This window comes from Phasianus colchicus, chromosome 7 (assembly GCF_987193195.1).
Source record: "Phasianus colchicus chromosome 7, bPhaCol1.hap1.1, whole genome shotgun sequence".
Lineage (NCBI taxonomy): Eukaryota > Metazoa > Chordata > Aves > Galliformes > Phasianidae > Phasianus > Phasianus colchicus.
The window spans coordinates 24,293,126-24,309,373 of NC_143442.1; the positions used below are offsets into that span (position 1 = coordinate 24,293,126).

Sequence of the window (16,248 nt, forward strand, 5' to 3'; positions counted from 1 at the left end):
AGCATGAGAATTTGACAGTATTTTTCAAAATAGATCTCAGTGTGCATGACTTCTGTTTGCAACATTATAAATGATGACTCGGTTTTCTTTGAATTACAAGATCATATTGAGGATATGAACTACGTAATTTTTCTTGCAAGTGGTTAGACTTTGTCCTCTGTTCTGTTGAAAAAGAAACTCCCTCACCCCCGTGTTTTATGGACAACATAAAGTAACTCAATGGGTCTCTGTACGGTGAAATCAAGTTGGATGTAGAAGGCCTCATTTTCTTGGTTGCAGTTGAGTGAAACTGGAGCATTTTGGAATTTGTTATTTGTAATCCTCCCTGTCCTTAATTATACGTTTGCTGGGAAAGGAATATCAATATCGCCTACTATATTATTTCAGGGATTTTGAAGGTAGGTAATGCAGTTATTAGTCAGTAAGTCTGTAATATAGTTGTTGTGCTTGGGAAATGTTTTTTGTCTTTGAGACTGCTACCTGTGACCTGACTCCCCACAAGGCAGCTCAGCAGCATCCCAGATGAGGTGAGGTTGCTTTAAAAGCTGTCTCATACACAGTTTTTCGGTGGTAGCAATAACATGTAAAATAATGAAAATAGTAAGGTAGCCAGTGCTTTTTTTCAATGTTGGAATTTTGAAATAAATCGGTTTCTTCTGTTGGAACAGTGCTTAATGACTCCAGTGCTGCATTAATAATTCTGTGATTAAAAAGCAGTTGTTCACAGATCTCCTCACAGTGAGTCTGCACACCAAAGGGGGAAGGTACTCAGTTATTAATACTCTATAATGATAGTTTAGACAGAAACCAGGATTTTACTGCATTCCAGAAGAATGTTTTTGACATTTATTGTTATTCCTGCAGAGCAGAACCTTAAAGCACATCAAAATAATGTCGTTCCTGGTGGTGTGACCCAAGCTGCATACAGATCTCTTCTTTGCAGCTGTAGAATTGAGAGGGGATTTCAGCTTAGTGTGTGAGATAAAGCGTATATCGTGCGCTTCTTTGGAAGGGAGAATCTGCAGGAAAGCCTACAGGATTTATCTTGAAGGATTCACATTTGGGGATTCTTCAACCATTAGTCCTCAGTAAAACCGGTGGTTTTGAAATCCCAGGAGTTCTGGCAGCATGCTGTGCTGTGCAGTAGAACTGCTTTACTTGTTCTTGTCCTTGTGCAGTTGTGCAGGAACCTGTGCAGTGCCATCTCACTGGGATTTCTTGTTGCCCTGTGCTTTCTGGCTGGGGAACTGCCATGCAATCTCTTGCAATTCCAGCAGGCTCCATGGCCTGATCCTTGTTTTCAAGTGTTTATGTAGATAATTTCAAATTAATGTACTTGTGTATCAAAAGTTTTGCAGTATATGTTCTTAAGTTCCTTGATTTGTCTAAAATGCGTTGCGAGAGTGAGACCTGTGCACAGATGTTATCAGATGATACTATGTAAGGGCTTGTGGTAGAAAGCAGCACATTTTGAAACGTATCTTGGATATAGAAAATCTGGCCACAGTAAGGATTTCAGGGCAATCCTTTAAATAGATGGAGTCTTATGAAGTAGGAGAGTGTGATTGCTCTGACACCTTATAATTACAGTGAGTCTCTTCCAGAATTTGTAGTACTAAAAACAAAACAAAAGGCATTGTATTCAGAGTAGACATCAACACAAAGTACAGGCCAAGCAGTGTGTGCTGTTTATTTCAGACTTTCTCTGAAGCCTTAAGAAGACCACGAATGCTGGAAGAATGATACAGTGGATTTTGTACACATTCATGCTTCCCTAGTAAAGTAAGCATGCACCAGCAGCTGCAGGGGAGACTGCAAGTCATTAATAAGACAATTTTTCTGTCCAGTGACATTTTTGACTGAGGCAAAATGAATTCAGGGTCATGGTCGTGTGCTATTTAAATAAAAGCAGTCCTTTAAGTGCTGTGCATTTCTACATGCTGTGAAAATGCCCTGCATGTAGAAGTTTTTTTTTCTTGAAAAAAAGGTACAGTGTGAAGAAAGGGGAGGATGAGTGGGTGGGTCCTTACTATGGTTCATACAATTCCTTGCTTGAAGTAGTCAACCCTGACATTAAAAATTATTAAGGCTAAAGAAGTGTAACCGCAATGGAATGCATGTTGTGTAAGTATCGATATAAAAATTCTTACTGGGTTTCGGTATGTTCAAAACACATGAAACATGAAGGCAATTAATTGCTGTGTCTGATTCCTGGAAGGCTACCCATCCTTTTGCAGAGTAGCATAGTAATGTTGTGTTAGGAAATTAAACAACAATTTATATTTTAAAAACAAAACAAACAAACAACAACAACGAACAATAGCAAACTTTATTGCAGTTAGTATTTTGGTTAATCCTTTTCGTATGCAGATGTTCTTTTCAAAATGTGGTAGGGGGTGGGAAGGCCTAATGGATAGGTGAGTTCTGATAAAAAGGGGGAAGCATGTTGTATACGTCCATTGGCTTGTTTGGCTCTTATGGAATACCCATCAGTACTGGCAAGTGAAATACCTTACACTGTGAACTTTACAAATGGTGCATCTTAGTTTTTACAGCATATTTGTAGCCTCGTACTGTCATTGAATATATTCAGTTTTCTGTAGTGTACCAAAGATGCTGTTTTAATGTAGCTTGAAATCTTACAACATTCACAGGTATTTTGTCCAGTTTAGGTAAATTTCATTGTAATGTTCTTACAGCTTTATTTAATAGGAAAACCTATAATTGCTGAGCACTGCAAGTTATATTTCTCAGCCCCTGGCTCCCCTAACTTTGGCTGCAAGCACTGGCTGGAAGTGAGCGGATGGTGGTGGTCTTTTTTTTTTTTAAATACACTTAAATATCTGAGGCTGCTCTTTGCTTTATTTCCAGTAATCACTCTTCTCTCTGCTTTCCTGGGAATAGCAGTAGTAAAGATCTGGGTTAGTTGGTTGTTGTCACATGGATGTGTGAGTCCATATGAGTGCAATGTACTTCACATCAGTAGCATCTCAGTGTTGGCTTGCAAGTACAGCTAATCAGCTTCCTCATTGCTGATGCACATATAATGCATATATATATATTTGCTTATTAGCTTTTCATTATAATAGTTTTCCTTATCAAACTATGAAAGCCATTAAAGTAATGTTAACAAGAAATACTTGGGTAATGTCATCATTCTGTACTTTCTCCAGTTCAGCCTCCTGGTCATCAGTTCTGTGTGTATCTCATATCCATTACAAAGCTTTTTGAAGCAGTCTTACTAGGAGCGTTCTCAAATTGGAAGGGCAGATAGTGTGTTATCTGCTCGTACCAGCAGCACAATGGCTTGACTTCACAGCTTGAGCTTATTTTTTTTCGTCAGAGGACAAGATCCACGTACCCAGAATTGCTAGATTTTTGTGCCACTGGCAAATGTATGATTAAAGTGCAGGCTTCTTTTTTTTTTTTTTTTTTTTTTGTAAGGCCCCTTACAGGTTTGCTTCAGCACTTCGCATGTGTAGTGTTCCACTCTGTGGCACTGAAACATCCCCAGTTTTAATTGCCAAGGGTACGTGGGTTTGTGCTCTGTTATGCCATCTCAAATTGTATTGCTCCAAGACAAAGATGGGAAATAATAAAACAGTCTATCTTTGGTTAGGTTTGTGCTTACCTCCCATGCGTGTGTTTTTGGGGTGTTGGGAGAATACAGAGAAAATAGGTTTTCAGTGAACTTCGCCGTGTGACAAGCCGCTTCTATTTCCTTTTCTGCTGATAAGTAACCTGGTGCTCTGCCAGCAATGCTCTTCCCTTCCCTGCTGCCCTCCTCCCTCTAGATCAGAGTTAACACTTGCATTGAATTAAATGCTTCAGTAAAGAGCATGAGTTTAAGACTCAGCAAGAGATAAAAATTGATTTAGGAAGGCCAGCAGTGCTGTGTGGGAGGCAATTGGATTGGAGTGCCAGTGGGTAAGTCCCTTAGTGCTACATGAGGGAGCAAACAGAATTTAACAGCAGTGCTCTGGTTGGAGCCCTCCTCTGGATGTGTGTCCCAAGCAGGAGCTGCAATGGCCTTTCTGGCTGCTGTCTGTATGATAAGTCAGTTCCCAACTAAGTAGGTGAAAGGTTAAAATGCATATGTTGGTTTCAGCAAAAAAGTAAACCCTGCTCTCAAAACATATCAGTAGTGCTTTAAACTGAAATTAGAGATCAAATAGTCATTTCCATTAAACTTACCTGTGTTTCTAAATGTACCTTGAGCATTTCAGTAGGGTTTCAGAGAAAGGCTAAGGCTGTGCCACTAATTTTGAGGTCAACCGTGTGCTCTGAGTTGCAGAACAGGCAACTTCAAAAAATGGTCCAGTGCTAAACTGTCAAGGACTTTCTGGATATGGTTAAGTAAACCTTGCATGTTTGTTTGCAGCCTCAAAACTCACTGGTAAAGACTATTCAGATACCAGGCCGTGGTCTTTATCCGGCAGATATGTCTATGTAGCAATAAGTGCAAGTTCAGCTGCATTCGTCCAGTGAGAGTGCATTTGAACCTGGAATTCCCATGGCTCCTGAATTAATTGTCTTATTTTAGCTTTTCCTCATTAATTTTTGGTCTGATGCTTCTTTTGGAAGAGTGTTCTCTAGGTGTTTTTGCTGTGGATGATATTAAGACCACACAGTGCTGTCATGTTTAACTTGGAAAATACGAGCAGGTTTAACAATACTGTTGTAGCAGCAGTATGTTGGTAATATTAGCAATAGCCTCAACGCTTGTGTACAACTTGGATGTGCCAGGCATTGAGTGGTAGTGCTGGACCTGGTGTCAGTAAGGCAGCTGCTGTGCCATGTCCATGTCTGTAGGCTGTTGGGCAAGGGGTGGTATTTCTTTCCACAGAGATTTTTTCAGTTTTAGGAGACTAACTGGAAATCAACACTGTCATGAAAGTGAATTCCTTAATATATGAGGTGAGACCAGATGTCCATGGGTGAGTTCCATCCTTCCTGGAAGATAGGGAGCTGTAGGAAGGGCTCAGCACTGAGGATGAAGGGGTCACACGTGGACCTACCCACCTAGTGCAGGCTTATTAGAGAGGTAGATCTGCTCAGATAACCTTATTTGTGCTTAAATTCCTCTGGTTTGAGTGGAGTAACATTAATAATAAAACAGTAATTTTAGAAATTAACTTCCTAATATTCTGCAGTTGTTAGGAATAATACATAAAGCATAGCAGGGTATATGGAATTTAAATAACTGAAGTAATAAAATTTAAGATGCTGCATTTCCAGAGGTCATGTTAATTTCATAGGAAATTTAATATCAGAATAACTCACTCTGAAGACTGAAAATACTTTGAAATTATTACTTCAAAAAGTTTTATGGTGCATTGCCGGGATTGCCAAGAGATTCCTTGCCATGATCAGCATAATTCAGAAATGTAAATATCAGCGTTTATTTTTCTTGTGGCCTTTTAAATTCAGTCGAGTCTCTGGAATTATAAAACAGGAGGCAGAACCTCTGGGTGGCTACTTAATTTTTAAATACATTGTCAGTGTCAGCAGAGAAACAAGAAATCTGAAAGCTCGTTTCTAATTTATGTGCTGTGAAATTAAAAATAGATCGCGTTGTTTTGCCTCCTTTGCTTTAAGAAGGAACCTAAGCAATATTCTCCTAAATGGACGTAATTGAATTACAGCGCTCGAGATAGTGTGCTTTACTGACAGCTTGCGTGGAGAATTATTTTAAACTGTATGATGGGTTGCTGATGGGAGGCTGTTGAGAAACAGGAAAAAAGTGATCGAGTGCAGCTCTTTTGCAGTTGCTTCTCATTTGACTAAAATGAGAGAGTGATTGTTCACCAAACTAATAAAGCCACAGTAGGCATGGCCGGAGCCGCACAGCGCCCTGCGCGCAGCCAGGCTGAGTGCCGCGGGCACTTGGTGTGCTGCTGCTGCTGGGGCTGCGCAGTGCACGGGGCTGCAGAGGAGTGCTTCTGAGTGACTGAAGTGTGCATTTTAATGAGACTCTTTTTTTAGATGGAGTGAGCAAATGCTGGGAAAAAAATGACTAATTTGGGCAGATGTAAAAGGAATAATGTTGAATATCTTAAATTACAGATTTATTTTAAACTTTAATTAAAGACGTAATGAAGTTTCTTGAAACTCTTTAAGAAGGGCTCTTAGGCATTTTGGTGTCTTGAAGGATTTCTTCTGATGCTGTTGGCTCAGTGCTAATAGTGTGGTTGGTTACAGAGTGGTGATAATCTGAGTTTTGCTTTCCGGGTTGGTGTCTTGGAATGAGGCCATGCCTGGGTGTGGGGGTTTGCTGTCACTGTGTGTGAAACACAGTGGGACTGCCCAGCGGGTGCGGGGCTCAGAGCTGGCCCTGTGGCCTGCTGCCCCTCCACAGCTCATGCTGAAGGCCACAGCCACCAACCTCATTGGGAAAGGCTTTGGGCATCAGTGCGACTTCCCTGAGCTGCCTCAAGCTATGCTTGTGGCCTCTTGGAACTGCTCCACGGTTTCTGAAATGTTCTGAGTAAATCCATGTCTACTCAGCACAGAAGTAGAAGTGCATTTCAGTGCTAGCTGAATCTTAAGATGCCACCGAAAAGTGAAGTGTTACTTCGCTCAAAATGTGATGTTTTGGTGCACGTGAGAAAAGACACATCCAGCATCTTTCAAAAAGATTTTGACAACTCAGTTTCCACTCAGAGCTGCACTGCAAGTCAAGAATAGAGGTTACTAGTAGGGTGAAGAAGGCTTCCATGATCTTGGATCACGAAGAGGAAGTAGCTTTCCATGGAGGGTTTGTTGCCAGGTGACCCCCTCTGTTTGTTCCACAGTCATCAGAAGGAAATTATGAAATAGTTTGGTTCATTTTTAACCATATTGCTTTGAAAAGCTGGAATAGAACCTGCAATCTTAAAATGTAGTATTGAGCTCAGTTTTGAAACAGTTTGATTAGATTGACTTTGAATAAAAGGATTTGTGTGTGAAACGAATTGGAAATTTCACTTCAGTTGCTCCTATGTAAGTGTTCCCAGTGTGCTTTCTGTCTCCTGTTACATTCAACATCCTTTTTGACAGTCTGACAAACACAGCTCAGCAGACAGTGAACCTGAACTAAATTTCTTTATTCTTTTAACCGCTGATAAAACAGTGGTTATGAAAACAATAAGTTGGCAACAATGAATGAAAACACAGCATTCAAAATTGCAAATGCTTAGCAGCTGTGAACTCCTGTGAGTTCTGCTGAAATGCCTTTTTGAAACTTCAGCAGGGTCATTTGCTTGGTGTTGCTGCTGCTCTTAGGTGACAGCACTGTCCCTACAGTTTACAAATTCCTTCTGTTCAATTATGCAACATTTCAACAAAATTCGCATGTTAATTTTTTGCTACTGTGATTCATGAAGTAAAAACGAAACCTCTCCTGAGCTTCGGTTGCTCTCTTGCAATCAGAGTGCAGTACTTCTGCAGTAAAGCGATGTTAGAATTTCTTCTAATAGGAAATTGTCTGAGCCTGGCATATTCTTGCAGCGCTCTGGCCCGGGCACATTGTTTCTAAAGCTGAAATCTTAAGAATTAACTTGTCGTCAGGAGATGATCAGAAAAAGAAGAAGCTGAAGCAGAACCCCATTTCGAAAGTGAAAAATTAATGCTTGACAGTTGACTTCAATCTAAGCAGAGAATTTCTGGGGATCATTACATTTCCCAGAGGGTGAAGTCAATTTACCTGCGACTTGTGCCTTAATGTAGCAGGGACAAGGAGTAATTCTGCAGACAGACATTTCCCTGGAGTGTCTGTATTTTTAATTGTGTAAAAGTTCTAATTATTCCATTTTTAAGTGCTAACTTATTTAAGTTGTGCATATAATTTAATTTTGATGCGAACATTCTGAATTAATCTAAATGAAGCAACTAAGTCTCACAGATATTCCTTCAGGAAGCGGAGTGAGCAACATCTTAAGAAAGCACAAGATGAAGGGCTTCGGACTGTCCTGCAGTGTAGCTCTGTGTAGCTGCTTCCCAGTGGAACAGGCACTGCAGGGCTGTGGAGCGGCTGAAGAATCAGCAGCTTCCCTGTGGAAGGGGACTAAACCAGTGCTGAGCCAAGAATGAATGGTGGCTGCTTGGACACGTCTGAAATAGGATAGAACTGCCAAATCACTATAAACAGAAACATTAAGGAGGTAACCACTCCCTAAAATGTGTGGAAGGGTTTTCTCTGTTGCTATTCAAGGAAAAGAGAGGAAAACAGTAACATTGAATATATATTTTTTTAATTTTTAATTTTTATTTTTCAAGTACAGATGTAAAATGTGTTGAGCAGCTCAATCTTTGCATTTGGAGATGTTGATACTTTCTTGACACTGTTAATATTACTAAATAGTGGATATGCAGACATTCTGGTGATTCTTTGTTTCAGTCTGGCTATAAATCAGCAACACAGTGTTTAGAAATAGTGAATCCTTTGGGGAGATTTGAGTGCTTTTCAAACACACAGTGGTTAACACTGCAGTTACAAGGTAAGAAGAAAGAAGAGCAAAACTTGCTCAGCACGCTCAGGCTGCTGCTTCAGCATGACAAATCTCCCCTCTCATTCCACTTCGCTATTTTTATAGTGGAAAAGGTGGTTTTCAGGACAGCAAAACAACTGGACTGTACTTCATTTCCCTGATAAATGTGTGTAATTTTAACGTGTCTAAAGAGAACTTACAGCATATGTTATGTATCGTTAGTACATCTGGTGCAAAGTCATTTTTGAAATGGGCTTCAGAGGACCAAGTGCAAATTCTGTGAGCTCACTAAAACCCAGGCAGTTAGGGCCAGTGGTCTGTGGCAGCAAGTTCTTTGCACTGTGAACACAATTCTAACATCTCAGCTATTATTAGAACAAGAAGGCCTGGCTGAGTTTTTGACAAAGCGCTAGCATAATTTTATTCCTGGAAAAAATACTGGAAACTCTGCCATAAACCTGAGCCCTTTAACATGAGATGGAACTAACCAATTAGGTGAGGAAAGTCAGAAATACCAGTACTCAGTTTAAAATGAAAAGAAAGCTACCACGACAACACAAACACAACCAGCAACGAGTGGCTGCTGTCGGGGAACTGTGAGATGCCACTGAAAGCTGACTTGGTCACAGGCTGCTGGGAGATGTTCAGCTGAACCTGAGACGTATCTCACAGGGGAAGTAAATATGGTTGTAATTGCAGCCATCAGCTTCCTGCACAACACTTCAACTACTGTGTTGTTTGAAGTGCCTACACATGTCCTCTCTGCCACCCAGTTACTAATCACAGCTTTGTTAAATGGAACCTCCCCAAACAGTGATTGAACTGTCAACTGACTGTCTCCCAGTCTGGCCGAGGCACGGTCTGTGTTAGGCTGAGCTCCGTGGTTTTATTTACAGCCTTTGGAAGCTGTCTCCGGTTGCTCTGAGCTTTGCCAACATCCCTGCTGAAATAAGTTATCTTGGAGCTGTTTTTCAGTAAGTCTACAGTTCAGGCAGCGACCTGAGCAATCAAAAAGCAAATTATGTTTAGTTCTATTTAGCTGTAGATTTATACGTTCGTTGTCAGGTTTGTTTAGAGTTGGATATCTATAGCAGCTGGGTTGATAAAATTCCAAGTTTCGCAGTTGTTACACAAAAGAGGCGCAGATGTACAGAAAGAAAAGCAAAAGGTTGTGGTTAAAGAAGATCAACCTGGTTTTGCCCTTGCCCTTTCAGCATCAGGAAATGCATTAGCACGCTGGCAGTGTGTAGTCCCCATTATCCTGGATCCATTATGGCAAATTACCACTTTTTTTTCTAAGGGCTCCAGTTATGCTGTCGAGTGTCTGGAATTTAAGCAGATAAAACCGTTATTTCTCACAAATGAATCAGATGCTTGACAGTTAGTTAAAACTTAATTTATGTGGGGGAGACTGAGCAAGGCAGAATTCCAGATTTGTACCGCTGTTTGCTTTATCTGTGAGTTCTGATGAGCATCTCAGATGATGTGCCCCAGAAGGGGATCGGCTGCTGTTGCAGACGTGAGATAAACTCCTTGCCTTTGGGCAGCCAGAGCAAACTACCCTAGAGGGTAATCCTCAGCAAAGCCAAAAATTTGCTTGCTTCAGGGAGTTTCCTGGTAGCCTTAAGGAGGGTATTAATAGAACCTCTCAAGCTTAACCTTGTTATAAGCCTGTAATGCAGCCCTTGTTCGTTCTTTAAAGTCAGGAATTTTAAGCAGATTAACACGGAGCCTAACACAGTCCAGCCTGAATCATGATTTATGATGTTGTCAGTGTCCAGTTAATTCTTAAGAAAAAGTTATTTGTTTTGATAAAATACACGTTAAACCTCAACAATAGTTTCAGTCAAATATTTGTCTTTATTAAAAAAAAATAAAATAAAAAGCTGTATAACATTCTCTTAAATAATGGCATTATGAAAATCTTAAAGGTTTTCAGTTGAACATTCTTTTTTAAAATTCAAAAATAACAAATGGACTGTTTGATCTGGACTGTTTGAAAAAACACTGTCATCTCTGAAGGGTTTTTAGAGCATGCAAATGTGGAGGAGAAAGTCAGCATGGTCTTAGGGTGAGCAAAACAGAAGAATGCAAAGAGTAACACAGATAGAAGGAAACACTGCTGCAAGATGCCACAGGCAGTTGGACTAGAAATTGCTGAATGATATGTTGAACAGATTATTATTTTTTGATGGAAGCAAACTGCTTACATGAGAGGCAGTGTGCAGGACTTGCAGAGTCATGAGGGCAGGAATGGAAACTGAGAACTTGTAGAGCAAAATATTTACTTTAGATCTCAAATATAAATGATGCTTATGAAAAAAAGGGATAATGGATCAGCAAGTGGTTTTGCACCATCATGTTGGCTTTTTTTCTCCCAGTTCTGATGCAGGGGAAAAGGGAGGGTGAATTTGTGGTGCTTTTCAAGTGGTATGCAGATAGCCAATTGTGAATCTCTTCTGCACGAGAAGATTCTTCCATGACTTGCTTTCTGTGGATTTTTTTTTCTTATTTTTTTTTTTATCCTTGCACTGCAAACCCAAACAGTGTGTGAGAAGTTTTTAGCACCTGGTGAATGCTCTGCTGAATGCTCTTGGTGCTGATTATCCTGCGGAGAACTTTCCTTGTGATTAAGGAAACAAAATTATTGTATATTCCCTTATTTCTCTTGAATATCTTCTAGTTGGGTTCCATTAGATTTTCATGTACAGCAGATCCAATTCTGCTAGCAATATGTATTCTTTTTGGGTGTTAGCAGATAAGATAAAACAATCTTAAGATGTCTATTCTGATATGAAATAAATATTGATGTTTTAATGACGTTTAATGTTTCTAAGGCTAAGCAAAAACATGTAGTTCTTAAACTACTCTTCTGTTACCTTCAACTTTGTATGGTGATGAGCAGTAGCTTAGTGAAGATAAATGACCATGGGGAGGAAGGAGGTGGAAAGTCTCTTCTATAGCTGTCCTCCTGGGATCTCAGGAAGGAAATGGTCAGGTATGGAAGGACCTGTATCTTTCTTTCTACAAAGTGAGAGCAAGTGATTGTCCTGAGAAAGCTTTCTGTGTCTTTCAGTTGCTAAATAGGGGAGATAAAGGGGAAAATTGTATTGTTTACACTATTGATGACTATGAAAAATTAATCAGAAAATTCAAGTTGTTACAACTGAATGTGTAGAACTTCTGTTGGGGAGATATTCTGTAATAAATGGTCACAGATCAGGATTTTTGAACAGCATATTTTAGTTCTGCATGGGAATGGTTAGGTCAGGGCTTGAAGTGGTGATTGAGCACCTGGTGAAGGGGTGTGTCTGGCCCAGGGAGCACAGGCAGATTGTTTGCACCTGTGCTCCCCAGCTGACCAGGAGGGGTGGGCACAGGTGGAGCCCCCTGGGCTCATAAAAGGGCCAGCCACTGAAAGGAGAGCATCTCTTGGACCTGGGCTGCTTTTGAGGAGGAGTGCTGCACAGCCAGAGAGCCTTTTTCACCAGCTGGGTGAGTGCTATTCTTCTTTGTGTATAGGGTTATTGGCCTACCTGCAAATACTTTCCCAGGTATTGCTGAGAACCTGCTAGAAGCTATTTCACTTCTTCATAAGCAGAATGTTTTCCTTTCCTGCTGTTGTTCCAAAGGGTGCAAATAGTAAAGTGTGGTCACACTTTCCCTGCTTCCTTGTCCTGTGATGAGTAGTAGCACCACCAGGAGTATGTTACTGTTTGTAGGTAACATTTCTGGGTATGAATCAGACTCCATCGTCATGCTGAAGTGATGGCTCAGCTGCTGCTGGTCAGCCCAGGGCGTGGTGGCAAAAGCTCTGTTTCTTGGGTATTGTTGAATTCACAACAGATACTTGGATAAGAGCTCTGTGGTGCTATGAAATTTGGTGGTGACTTCTTGATATTTGTAAAGATCTTATTTCTTTTGTTTGGCTTAGCCAAACTCAGATTGGTGAGTATGCTTTCTCTTCCTAAGGACTGTTCACACGTACACTTCAGACTCGTCATGTCTCCATTGCACATGCAAGGAGAAGGTTTGTATTCCTCACCAATCTTTGAGCAGAATCTCTTTGCCCTAGAATAAAGCATGAAGCTCTAATGGCCCAAGAGGTGCCTCTTCCCCAGCACCTGGCAGTTTTCTTCTGCCACGTGGCAGTGGTGTCAAAGTGCTGGTGTGGTTCAGCAGTTTGTGCTGCTCAGCTCCCTTCCTCAGTGACCATTTCATGGTGGAGTAGGAACTGTTAAAAAAAAAAAATTCCAGGTGAGTTGCAGAGAATAGCTGAAATGCCTGAAGCTGAGGTGGAAATCTAGAAAGAAATCTATCGATCTCTGGGTTGTGAGCACCTCCGTATTGGAGGCTGACACTGGTTAATAAGGATGTTGATAGCAGGCTCAGCTGCTGTTGGAACCTTTGGTTGCCATTTCTCTGTGGTGGCCCTGAAAAGGCAACCTCTGTGTAAGGGCTTGAATATTTGTGTGACACCTATTACTTCTTGCAGCCACAGCATCCCAAAAGCATGAGAAGTAACCAGAGCATAAATACTCTCCAAAACAGATTATTATATGCTAACAAAAACTTTTTGCTTAATGTGAAGTATATGAATTTTCAGTGTAGCCCTCTTAACACATTATGCATCATTCTAGCACAGTGGTCCAGTATCAGTGATTTACCTGTGATTCAAACCTTTTCTCCAATGGTGACAGGGATGCTTGATAGCGTAGTATATAAAATGATTATGGGAAGATGTACTGTACATGTGGGTTAGCCTAAGTGTAGTGTGAAGTGTAAAATACTGTTGGAGGTTTTCTTTTCTCAAAGGGACTGAGTTTTCTAAATAAAACAATTTTTTAAGTGTCTTTTGCTGCTGTATGTTTACTTAGCATTCTATTGCACAAGAGAAGAGGGAGGAATATTGCAATCTGCTACTGGTAGTATCCTAAAATAATGGTAGTTATAAAGAGCTATTGAAACTCACTTTGCTAATCAGGAAAAAAATAAAAATCACAACGGTTGTCTTCAAGATGTTAGTTTTCTCTAATAGTTCTGTTTTTCTTCTTTGAAGACTTAATAGTTGAAATGCATCGTATCTTTTGAAGATTTGCTGAAAAGTAGACATTGTTCTTTAAAAAAAAATAAAATTCTTCTTTTATTCCAATGTGTAGATTTTAATTTTGTATATGAATGGTACTTGATGTTGCTGTTTATTTTGTTTGCTGTATAGCTGGCAAAGTCTAGTTATCTAGAATGTCCTACTAGAGTTACTAGTGTTTTAGTGCTTTTTTGTTTGTTATTTATTGAAAAGTAAACAAAAACAATCTTGTTGACAAATTGGAGTTTTTGATTTGTGAAATGGATATAGTTTCCCCTGCAGCAGGCAAATTTGACACAAGTACACACTGAGGACTTGAAGAATCTTAAATAGGAAAGCTTAAACAGTTGAAATTATGCTGTTAATTAAATAAGCATCAACATAAATTGAGGAAAAATGTTGACAGAATATATTTTATAAATATTCTTAAGTATTCAGGTGTTGCATGCGTTTTCACTCCAGAGTCAGTGATACTACTTGAGATGGAGCACAGAAGTTGTGGATTAGCGTAGGGACGGGAGTGAACCTTTGTTGTCAGAAAGGGGATTATGACCTGGTATTTGTCCTAGGATGAGTGTGTGCAAATCCCATGCTGCTAAACATATTTGTTTAGCAGCGTTGAACAAGTGTCCTTCCTAAGTGTTTGTTGTCTGGCAAGGGACCTTCCTTGTAGGTCTACTGGACCCCTTGGCTGCAGCAAGCCCTGGCTTTGGGCGTCCCTTGGCAGCTGCAGCAACCTGGTGAGCACCAGCTCCACTGCTGTGCGCCTACATGGGAGCCTTCATCTTCCAAAGGCTTCTGCTGGTATCCTAGAGCTGTAATGCAAGTGAAAGAGTGAGGTGAAGACAAGTGGTTTAGATCAAGAAATAACAAGTCCTCCATGACCCCTCCATTGACAAAGCTCTTGTGCCGCTCATCAGCTATGTAACTGAGCAGGAGGCGGTTATGGTTACAATAGAGAATAAAAATACATTTATGGAAGTGGTTGAATTATTTACCTTTTCAAAAAGGAGTCACTGCTGTGCCCATTACGAAGTAATGTATCTACAGCTAATGTTATCCCACATCGTTGTGTAAGAGATGGCTGGGATTTCTTGGTTTTGAATTCGCAGTTTCTTAGATGGCTCAGTGATTTCCTTTGTGCAGAGCTAGATGGAGCTATAAGATCTTCTGTAAAATAGGTGCAGTGCTGGGGACTCCTCTTCCAAGTTTTCCTTTCTGAATTTCCCTTTGGGCTGGCTCTGAAGAGTAAACACGTTGTAAGTCATGAATACGTGCTAGGTGGAAAGGCAGCATTTAACCAATTCCAGGAAAGTAAGTGTGCTGTAGCCCACGGGCACCCTACTTGAATGGCACAAATTGGAATTTGAAAAGTGCTTCTCTGGGGAATGAAGGTGATATTAATGTTGACAAGAGAGCTACTGAGGCTCCACTCTGCATAAGACTGTCTTTGATAGTGGAGTCAATCGTAAATGCAACTGGCCTGGCCAATCTGATAAAGATCTTGCCACCCTCCAAGGACTGGGTTAACCTACATAGATAATTGTGCTTCACAGGCTTACGGATGCAATAACTACCATCCAATTCTTACTAATGCTGGGGTTTGTGAGCTTGCAAGCATGTTTTCCCTTTTCCCCATTGTTTTCTTTCATCATAACCACGTGGCTGCTTTGTGCTGCAGAAATCTGAAACGTGAAGAAATAACTTGAGATATCAATGTTTTGTTTAGTGCTTAAATAAAAATCTTGTGTATTTTTAGGATAGTTTAGTGAAGGTCACCTTTGAAGTAGTTAATTACCGTAAATTATTGTGTTGGATACTCTAACTGGATTACTCAGGTCCTTAGCAGTTCATGTATGCAGATAATCAAGATGGTGAGCACCACAATTTGCTAAGTGTTTAAACACTACTGAAATCAATTAGGTTCCTTGCATTGTGCTTAAACTCTCAAATTAGTCTTATTTTTCACTTTTTTTTTTTTAATTTTACCTTCATCATTTTGACTGTGGTGCGGGAGGCAGACATGGGCTGCATGCCCTTTCCAAGAAGAGAGAGAAATATACCTTCTGCATTCCAAATTTATGTGGCTTGAATATTGCAGAAGATGCTATCTTGACAGGCTTGGTGACTGAATTTCTATCTGTAGAGAGCAGGCGGCACCCCAGGGAATGGAAGTGTGAAGTTTTATCTTATCCATGTGATGCTGCTCAGCCCTGGAAGTCCCTTGTCTTGAGTGAGGTGACTCAGTTTGCAGTCTTTGGTAGGTCTACTGACAGCGGCGGACTGCTAGTGTTGGTATTCTTATGTGTATGATTGTCTGAAACATGAAAGTGGCATTGTTAGTTGCTCAGGAAGGTAGGAATTGCTCTTCTGGATCAGCTGCTCTTGTTTCTGTATTTGTTGGTGTGTGTGTGTGTGTGTGTGTGTGTGTGTGTGTGTGTGTTTAGTATTCACATGAGTACAGTGTCTAATGTATTTACCTCGACAATGTTACAACACACTGTACTATTTTACAGGCATTAAACACCATTGAGCAGATGGTGATTAAGAGTTGCATAAGACTTGGTGTAACAGACCACTGAGTAAGAGTCAGCATTCAGAGATTCCTTTTTATATCATGATCCTAATCAAAACAAGCCTTGCTTTGGCTTAAGGTGTTTGTAACATTTAATGGGTAGTGATTGGTGTTGTACA

At 40.4% G+C, this 16,248-nt stretch overlaps 1 protein-coding gene across 7 annotated transcripts in view; it reads left to right on the forward strand.

Annotated features, from left to right (window-relative positions):
- The window catches only part of PARD3B (par-3 family cell polarity regulator beta), a 373,510-nt gene that overhangs the window by 51,248 nt on the left and 306,014 nt on the right, over nucleotides 1-16,248 (forward strand). The window contains exon 1 of one of the 7 annotated variants that reach the window (XM_090144156.1): nucleotides 11,894-11,963. The exons of the other annotated variants lie outside the window; for them this stretch is intronic. The gene's annotated coding sequence lies outside the window, so the exon portion shown is untranslated. Of the gene's footprint in view, nucleotides 1-11,893; nucleotides 11,964-16,248 lie in introns of those variants that run through there. 7 annotated transcript variants of the gene reach the window in all.